Source organism: Gavialis gangeticus, unplaced genomic scaffold (assembly GCF_001723915.1).
Source record: "Gavialis gangeticus isolate Ggan-Ray unplaced genomic scaffold, GavGan_comp1, whole genome shotgun sequence".
Taxonomy (NCBI): Eukaryota; Metazoa; Chordata; order Crocodylia; family Gavialidae; genus Gavialis; species Gavialis gangeticus.
In genome coordinates, this window is record NW_017729034.1 from 61285101 (window position 1) to 61294544 (window position 9444).

Genomic DNA, 9444 nt, shown 5'->3' on the forward strand with positions numbered 1-9444 from the left:
ACCCAATCCCCCCCCATGAACCAACCAGGCCCAGCCCCCAACAAGGCTACCAAACCCCCTCCCCCATTCCATAAACTGCTCCCAGTGTGAGTTTTACCAGCATTCACCATTGTTGGGAGCTGACCAGGTATGTTAGGGTGGGGAGATGGGACAGGCAAGATCAGAGGGCTGTTCACCTCAGGGTGTGGAGGTTGGGGGGCTAAAAATACCATCTGGTCCTGGGAGTGGAGGAGAGAGCTCTCCATTCTCACAACCCCACCCCCACAGACCTTGAAAGCCCCCCTGATCCTGCCAACCCCTCCTGAGTCCCAGCAACCCCCATAGACCCCATCTGCCCCCCATATCCTACAACCTCCCCACAGACCCTGCCTGAACCACCAATCCCCTCAGTCCCCCATCCACAGCCTTCTTGCCCCACCACTCCCCCAAGCCCCACCCCCCAGCTATCGCTGTCATCCCAATTTACCTTAGATCAGTTGGCTATTTTTCACTCAATCTAACCTTCATCTTACCTCTCCAAATGTCCCCTAGATGCCTTTTCCACCCCAGGGAAAAGCATTCTGGGCCTGGCAGCAGGCTGCAGAGACTGCTACCCCATGACATTATTTTTAAATGCATTGGATGCATCTACACAAGCCACTTTACTGCACATTAGAGCAGTTTAGTGTGAAGTAATTGTGCCCATCTACATGTGCACACAATTACTGTGCAGTAAACTGCTCTAATTGCAGGTAAATTTACTGGTGATTAGTTACTTCACAGTAGTGCTCTTCTCGATGCCTGACCAGGAGCAAATGTGCTCCCGGTCAGCCGAGCAGCAGGGAGTACGGCTGATCACTGCCCCAAGGAGCTGCCTGCTGCCAGGGCAGGCTCCACCACCAGTGCCTGGGTGGGCCTATGTCCCCCTGCCCCAGCATCAGGGAGCTCACAGACCCTATCCTACAGCTCCCCTTGGCTGCTGCAGAGGACGGTGTAGGGCCAGTGGAGGTGGAAGCAAATTGCTGCCATGAGCAGCAAATCTTCTCCCAGGTCCCTGCATGTGTAGATGCCTGCCCTAAAACATTTATTTGCAAGTAGCTCACTTGTAAGTAAACTGCTCCCAGATCAAATGCACATGTAGACACACCCCCTATGTTGAATACTATACTTTTGTACCAGTTTTGTTGTGAGTGTAGTTGACTGTGCCTGAAGAAAAAGAGGAAGGTGCTGAGAGAGATGGGAGGGGAAACGATAGTCTCAGGGAGAACAGAGAGCTGGAGAAAAAGAGTGGTCCCAGGGAGGACAGAACAGAATCTGAGGAAGGGCAGAGAGAACTGCAGTAGCACGATGAAGACTTTTTGTTTGGAGTTGAGTAGTCTGCTCTGTTGTTTGCAATGTTAGCACTCTGAACCTTCCACCACCCCTGCCCCTTTTGAAGTAGAAAACACTTTCTTCCTGGGAGCTGATCAAAAGAAAGGAGCTCTCTGAGGAGAGGTAATAGATCACTGGGGAAGCCAGAGGCAGAGGAGTCAGAGTCTCAGAGCCAGAGGCTCACTTCTTATGAAAAGGAGAGACCAAATGAGGCTTATTCTTGGGGGGTCCCAAGGCACAAATTCAAGGTATATGATCTATTACATGAGCCCTCAGCTCCTTCAGACAGCCAGAGGAGGAATCAAGATCTCTGCCATGAGCAGTAGCTATGATTTCAGGCTTTCTCTCTGTGTACCCATTAGCAAGATGTCCCTCTGTCACTCTCTGAATCTCATTCCTATAGTCCCAGTCACTTATGTGAGGCCTTTGACTCCCTCTACCTACACCAGAAGTTGCTAAATTATTCATAAAAAACTGCCACATGTTGGGATTGGCAATTGCCCTGATATGGCAATGCCCTGCCCATGCCATTGCCCCTCACTCTCAAGCCACAGCCTTCCAGCCCTGCTGATGCCCCTCACTCCTGACCTGCAGCCCCCTGGGCCCTGCTGGTGTTCCTTACTCCCAACTCAAAGCCCCCTGGCCCTGCCAGTGCCCCTCACTCCTGACCCACAGTCCCCTAGCTCTGCTGGTGCCCCTCACTCCCAGCTGACAGCCCCAATTGCCAAGGCTATGGGGCCATGGACCCAGGTCCACAGCCCCCTGCTTCCACCCCCCCCTCCAGCATCACCCAAGCCCCAGCTGATGCTTGTGGGAGGCAGCGGCTGCTGCAGCAGAGTTGAGCCTGGCTTCCCCACTGGGTCTTTGCATGGCAGGCACAACCCGGCTGTAGGAGCAGGACAGCCACTTCTCCCTGTAGAGTATGTGGGGTTGGAATGATACCCTTCATGGGAGTCTTTGCCATTACACAGCCCTTCCCCTGGGAGTGGGGAGTGCACAGAGCACAAAGAGTAACCCTTGGCGATCCTGTGCCATTGCCTGTTCCTCAGCGGCAGCATGTCAAGTCCAGGCTGGTATGGCAGCAGCAGTATTGAGCATGCAACCCAAATGAAAAGAGCCCCAGAAGGTAAGACTCCTTTCCTCTCTCCTTCCCCCTTCCCTCCTCTCCCTCAGCTCTAGTTGTCAGCGTAAGTCCACACACACACACACCCCTCTGCTCAGGACACTGAAAGAGCTTGCTACCCCTCTGTCCTCTGTCTATCAGAGGGGATGCCCACTCTCTGTCAAGGAGCAGGTTTTATGATCTGGCACCAGGGAAATAGAACCTGCCAGACTGGAGATTAGAGATGGAGGAGTGAGTCTTAACAAAGGATTTGTAGAATTAAATTTCTTGGCCAAAGATGTGATCATGTCTTAGTAACATGAGTCCTCAATGCAGCCTCCTGCTAGTACACATTTGCTGAGGAAAAGGGAGATGGAGCACACCATATTCTGTGCAGGTTACATAATGTGTGTAGCTTTGCAAGGACTTCTGAGTGTGCAAATTCAAAGAGAGGGGATTAGCAGAAAAACAAATGCACACATGTTTAAGCTTTTAAGAAAGTGTTTATAACAGGGGGAGGCTTAAGAAGATTAAGAGCTAGTTCCAGATTGATGAACTAGAAGCCTAAACAGGACTTAAGCAGGATTCAGACACATACATTTCAAAAAATATCCAGAATATTCTCTCTGTAATCACAATATTCTCACTGTAGTAGCCACAAAACTCATTAGGGGTATTTTTACACATCCTCCAGGGGTGCTGGTTGGCAAAGTTTTAGAGTGGCTCTGAGAGCTGCTCTAATTAAAGCCCTGTCACGTCTTGTGTATCAGCATCCCTGTGCTTAAAAATGGCGGTGGGGGTACTTGAATTAAAGCTCACTGAACAAGCTTTAGTTCAAGCACCCCAGCCAGCATCTTTAAGTGTGGAGATACTGATACACGAGATGCAGGAGGCTGCTGGAGCATGGTCATTCCCATGCTCCAGCAGACTCAACTGACTGAGTCTGGTTCGACAGGTTGGAATTCCAGCAGGTCAGAGCAGCCTCCACGCTCATGTATAGGCAACCTAGGTGCCCCAAATCATTTAGTGCCTACATTTTGCACAGCAAAGACCCCTACATGCCTAAATGTAAGCTAGACAAAGCCTTGGCTGGGATGATCTAGTTGGGGATGGTCCTGCTTTGAGCAGGGGGTTGGACTAGATGACCTCCTGATGTCCTTTCCAGCCCTAATTTTCTATGATTTCTATTATTTCCATGTATGTGTGGAAGTGCCCCAGCCTCAGCACCTAGGCACATCACTCCCATCTAAGTCCCTAGAATCCAAATGCAAGGGAGGGTGATATTTAAACTATGTTAGATTTGCCCAGAGGTGCATTAGCTTTAGGTGCATTAGCTTTCTGAAAGCGTGCCTAACATGCACCAGCATTACTGAGTCCTGGGTTCTGATCCCTGCTCCCAGGACTTCTTGTGACTCTTTCTATCTTTACCTATGGCTCTTGTGCACCTGGATGCACAATGGCCTAGCTACAAAAGGAGAGATGGCATGTATCCCAGTCATACTATTTGATAGTCTGGTAGTTAAAGCACCATACTGGGAAGCAGGAGGTACAATGTAGGCTGAAGAAGCCTAGGACACAAGTCTTCCACTGCCTGAGTGAGTACTCCAACTACTAGATTGAGGTGATGAACCTGAGACACTAGTGCTACAAGTGGCACAGGCAGCCTCTGGGTGTGGCACACAGCAGACTGGGGAGGAGATAGGCAGCACACTGACAAATCACACAGGAAGAAGAAAACAAAAGCATCAGGTCAGACAGGGAAGGAAGCAGAATGCAGAGCATCAGATTGGGCAAGGAGCAGAAAGAGAAGCAGATCAGGAAAGGGAAGGGGATCCAAGTGGCACTCAGGGAGGGTGAGGGGCTTAATTTGTAGCACACCTGCCAAAAGGGTTGGCCTCCATTATACTAGGAAAAGTATCCCCCTCCACATAGGCAGGGGTCTGCCCTGGATCCCACATAGACAGCAGTGCCTAAGCTCCAGAGACAGTTGGAGTACAGACACACTCCTGTGCTTCGTGTTTCTTATTGGCTAGTTCCAGGTGGTTCCTCACTCAGTGCTTTCAGAATTGCCCTTTGGAAAGCCCGCTGACTGCAGGTACCTGAGTCACAGTTTGCTTCCTCTATCCTAGAGCAGGACAGCAATGCACCACTCTTAATGTGGGATGCCCTGTAGGTCTACAACTAGCTAAGTAAAATAACAGTCACTACCCTTTAAATTCTTACTACTGAATATGGACTCTATTTCAATAGCTCCCTTGATGAAAGAATGGGAGTGCAATTATGCAGTTTTGTTCACAGGCTCAAAGGTATTTAAATGCATGCAATATAGGATACTGCCTTTAGCAAATGGTGCCTACTGTTTATTGTAGACTGGAAGCAGTGTCACCATTAAATTCTAAGATTCAAAATGATTAGATTTATTTTTAAATTCCAGGTAGTGCATTTTAGCAGTTTTGTAGTATTGAATTGGATGTGATTGTTATAACTGCATTGGTTAAAGACAGTAATCTTTGTGGGCAGTAGGCTTATTATAAAATTGAAGGCTAACAGAAATTGATATTATTCAAAGGAGAAGCGGAACATAAATGTTTGTACATCCACACAAAGAACATTAGAACAAATAATTTATCTTTTTTTTCTTATTGTGATCAGAATGAGATCATGTTGTGGGAAATTGTTGGTTCAATAACTGTGCTTAATCGTCAGGCTTTGTCACATGCTTTCAGCCCTCTCTCAGTTCCTTCTACACCCTTCTCAAATTTCCTATCCATTTCTTGGTTCTGAGTTTCAGTATAAGGGCTCTTCCAGGTGCTAATATTCCCTCCATGGATATGCACTTATTTCATTACAGTGTGTGTATCACTGCCACATGACATGGAAAGTATATGTTTAAACTCATTACTTATTTTCTTAACACTGAGGCTGTTATGACTCCACTTGAATACTAGCAGCAACAAAACATGGACCCAATACTCATTCCCTTTTGATGAGTAGAATATAAGGCTAATCCTAATTTAAAAGAAAAAAAACCTCAAATGCCTAAAGCAGGAATAAGAAGGAATTAGGGCACCAAAGTCTAAAATGACAATTAAAAAAACCCTTTTCAGCTGTCATCTAACTCGAGAAGTACTTTATTTTTTTTTTATTTACAGCTCCTGATACCTGAGAAACTTTCAATCTGTCCATACCCAGATCCGCCCCAGCATTCACAGAGCTGAGCAGTTTTTTACTTTGCTCACGCCTAGCTCAACCAGGGTTTAGACACTGGGCTTTTCTCCCTTTGAGTCTCCTGATTCAATAGGTCTGAGCATGCCTGGCACAAACCAGCAGGATCAGGCTTCACACAGAACAGTGGTGATTGTCATGTCACAGGCGGAGGAGCTACACCTGTTAATTAATACAATGGCCTAGTGGTTAGAGCTTGTATTTTTTTAAAAGTGTCATACCTTTCTCATCTCAAAGGAGTTCAAAGCCACTCAGCTTACCTTCAGGAGCATGCCCTTACAGTTAAGCTATGGGGTTTTTTTGAATATGTGGACATTCACCATGCTTCCTGAAAGGTGTTCCACCATGGAGAAAAGAATTAAAAAGTGTTGGTCCAGAGAGAGAGAAACCCAGAAAAAGGAACATGATGTAGATACGGAAGATCCTGCCTTGAGCAGGGGGTTGGACTAGTTGACCTCCTGAGGTCCCTTCCAGTCCTACTTTTCAGTAGGTTACTGGTAAAGGTACTCACCTGCAGGGGGAGAGACCTGGGATCAGATCCCTGTTTTTGTATTTTATCCATTGACTATTTATATGTGAAATATCTGAACAGTCCTGAAGGCAACATCCCAGATGAAAGCCCTCACCACTAAGTACAGAGTCCAAGGATCCTCCAACCCAGCTTCCTCCCTTCACCCCCAGAAGGCTTGAGTGAGGTACCCAGGTGACAAAGAAAGGAAGGATTTCAGGCACACTCATGTGCTCAGTGTTTCCTGCTGTGTCATTGCAGGCAACCCCTATTTAACATGCTGGTTTTGCAGGGCAGGGTGGTTGGATCACCACGCTGTGGTATCTACAACCCCGTCTACACAGAGCTGATGCAATGAACACAGAGTTCTGAATTGCACTCTTGATGTCAGGAGCCTTAGGTTGCATCCACATGAGCAAGGGCATACATTTTCAGTAACACAAATTTATGCTGCTGCTTTGTGCCACAGTGCCCATCCCTGCTAATGTGGTTTGCAGCGGGACACATTGTCCCATTGCTCTACATGCTGCAGGAGGGGCTGGCTGGGGAGCAGCCCGTGGAGACAGGGAAGCAGGTAGCCCAGGGCTGGCTTCTCCCCCAGCTCTGCACACTGCAGAGCCCCTGGCTTGAGACACTCTGGGCCCCAGCCAGTCACCCCCCAGATGGCTGGGATAAGGGTGCCTCAAGACAGGAGAGCAAGCAGCTCAGGGCTGCCTACTCCCTCATCTCCACATGCCTTAGCACAGGGGCTCTGCAGCAGAGCCCCCATGCTGAGGCATGCAAAGACATGGGAGCAGCCAGTCCCAGGCTGCCTGCTCCCCCGTCCTGAGGCAGCCTGCACCCCAGCCTGTCATAGAGCAGTTGTCTGGGGCACAGGGTGCCTCAGCATGGGGGCTCCACAGCATTTGGGGCAGGGGAGCAGCTACTCCTGAGCTGCCTGCTCCCCCATTTCTGTGTTTGTCCTGGTGCATGCCACCTTGGTATGCTTTGTTCCCCTTTTTTTTCAGGGTTTTTTTTTTTTCACTACTGGGAAATCCTGTTAGCAAATTTTGCCCTGGCACTGCTAATTAACAGTGCAGCACATAGATTAGCGTGTGATTTGTGCAGTTTGTGGCACCACCAAGTGGTTTGTGGCACTACAAACCACATATGCCTCCCCGTCTAGATCCATCCTTAGGGGCTAAAGACCATTTCACCTTTTTCGCTACTAAAATTGCACTTACAATTCAGATTCCATTTGACAAGCATGGTGAAAAAGTTCCACACATGTATCTACCAGAAATAAATAGTCAAGGGCAGAGGCCTTGCCACCTTTTCCACAGTACCTTAATGACTTAAGCCCTGACTTTTCATGGCTTTTCTGTACTTTACATTTACCATATTTACATAAATATATGATAACCCTGAATACAAGGCAACCATCCAATAATTAGATTCTATATATGGAAAATTTAGAAATTTTGCTATAATTTTCCAGATATGGAATCTAAATATGGGAGGTTTTTCTTGAATTGCCTTGAAGGAGGAAGTCTGGCTCCACCTCATGGAGGGCAGAGCCACAGTAATCATGTGCAACAGTCTAAGAAAGGGGATGACAGAGGGATTCTTGATGAACTGCTTGGGGCCTTGTTTGGTAATGCTTGACAGATATTTAAGGCTGGCAAAAACAAGAATAATTGGAAGTGGGTTAAAAAAAAAAAGGCACATTTCAGGTGTAGGAGTGAAGAGGAAAATTAAATGTATTCAAGGTAGTGGCTCACCATTGAATTGGATTTGAAAAAGAGTTGGCTCTGGCATCTGTCCAGGCTGGGACCAACAAGCAGCTGATTGTTAGTGGTAGCCCCAGGACTGCACTGAGGCTGGCTTGAGCCTCAGGGCCAGAGCAGCAACTTGCCAGTACAGGCAAAGACCAGAATTACGATCCCCTGCACTGGCAGTAGTAATGGCACAACTGGGATGTGATCTGGGTCCCAAAATCACACATCCAGCCATGCATGTGGGACATGGAAGGAAGCACAATCATTGGGGTTGAGGACCAGAATCTATTGCACCAGGGGCCTGAGCAAACCAGACTAGCAAACCAGAGCTCATAGCTTTCATGCCCAGTGCTGGTTTTATTTTTGTTTGGGTTTGGTTTTTTTAGTTTTTTTTTTTTTTTTGCTATTATCCTTCTTCATTTTCTGAGTGTTTATCTGAAGTTTGAAATATTTTTAATAAGATTTAAAAAAAGGTTTTCTTCTTCTAATAATGGATCTAGTAGATGGCACAGACCAGTGGTTCTCAAGCTTTAGACTCAAGGCACCTCTTGGAAAATGGCAGCACTTAGCTTTTACTTGTTTTCTGACTATGAAGTAATTCTCTTGGAAATACCTCAGAAACAACACACAGGTCAGAATGTTTTTGATGCCATTGATTCCTTTTTGAAATCTCACGGTTTTCACACCTAACAGTGCCAATATTGTGCAGCAGCCCACAGCCCCCTTAAAAGGGTCTCACACCACCCTAGCATGCTGCAGCTCCCTGGTTGAGAATCACTGGCATAGACTTTGTTCTTTAAGGCTAGGGATGGAAGTTACACATACACCGGTTTAAGTGATCAAAAACTGATTTAAACTTGTAACAGAACTGAAGCTCAGTGCACATAAACCAGTTTCAAAATGGCTGAAACTGGTTTAAGATCATCCTGGTTGAATGTAATATCAGACTTAACTGATTTGAGTCAAACCAGTTTATGAAACTTCTGTCCCCGACCCCTTCCTGGTTCAAGTTAAATCACCATCCCCCAGCATCCCAGCATGCTTTCCAGGCCTGGGCTGAGCTAGGCTGTCTGCTCCAAAGAGCAGGGCTGGCCCCACCCTTCTGTTCACTAGCTCACAAACTTACAGCTAGCTGCAACTGTGGACTACAAATCCCAGAGGCACCTGGAAGTAGGAAAAGGAAGTGATGAGCAATGCTGCAGAGTCCTGCTGCTGTAATTTTGGACTGCAAATCTCAGAGACCTTGGAGCCACTTATAGATGCTGCCAGCGGTGCCAGCGGTAGGGTTGTGAGTGTTGGTGGTACATTTTTGCAAGGGGTGCACTGCCACACACACTCCACATACACCCATGTGCACCCCCTACGTGTCGCCCCTGTTCAGTAGATTACACCATCCCTCTACATCTTTCAGTAGCCTCCATTACAAGGATTTCAAGTCATTTCTTCAAAATGCTATACAGTGTGAGATCCATTCCAAAATCATGGTTACCTACCGTGTGCAT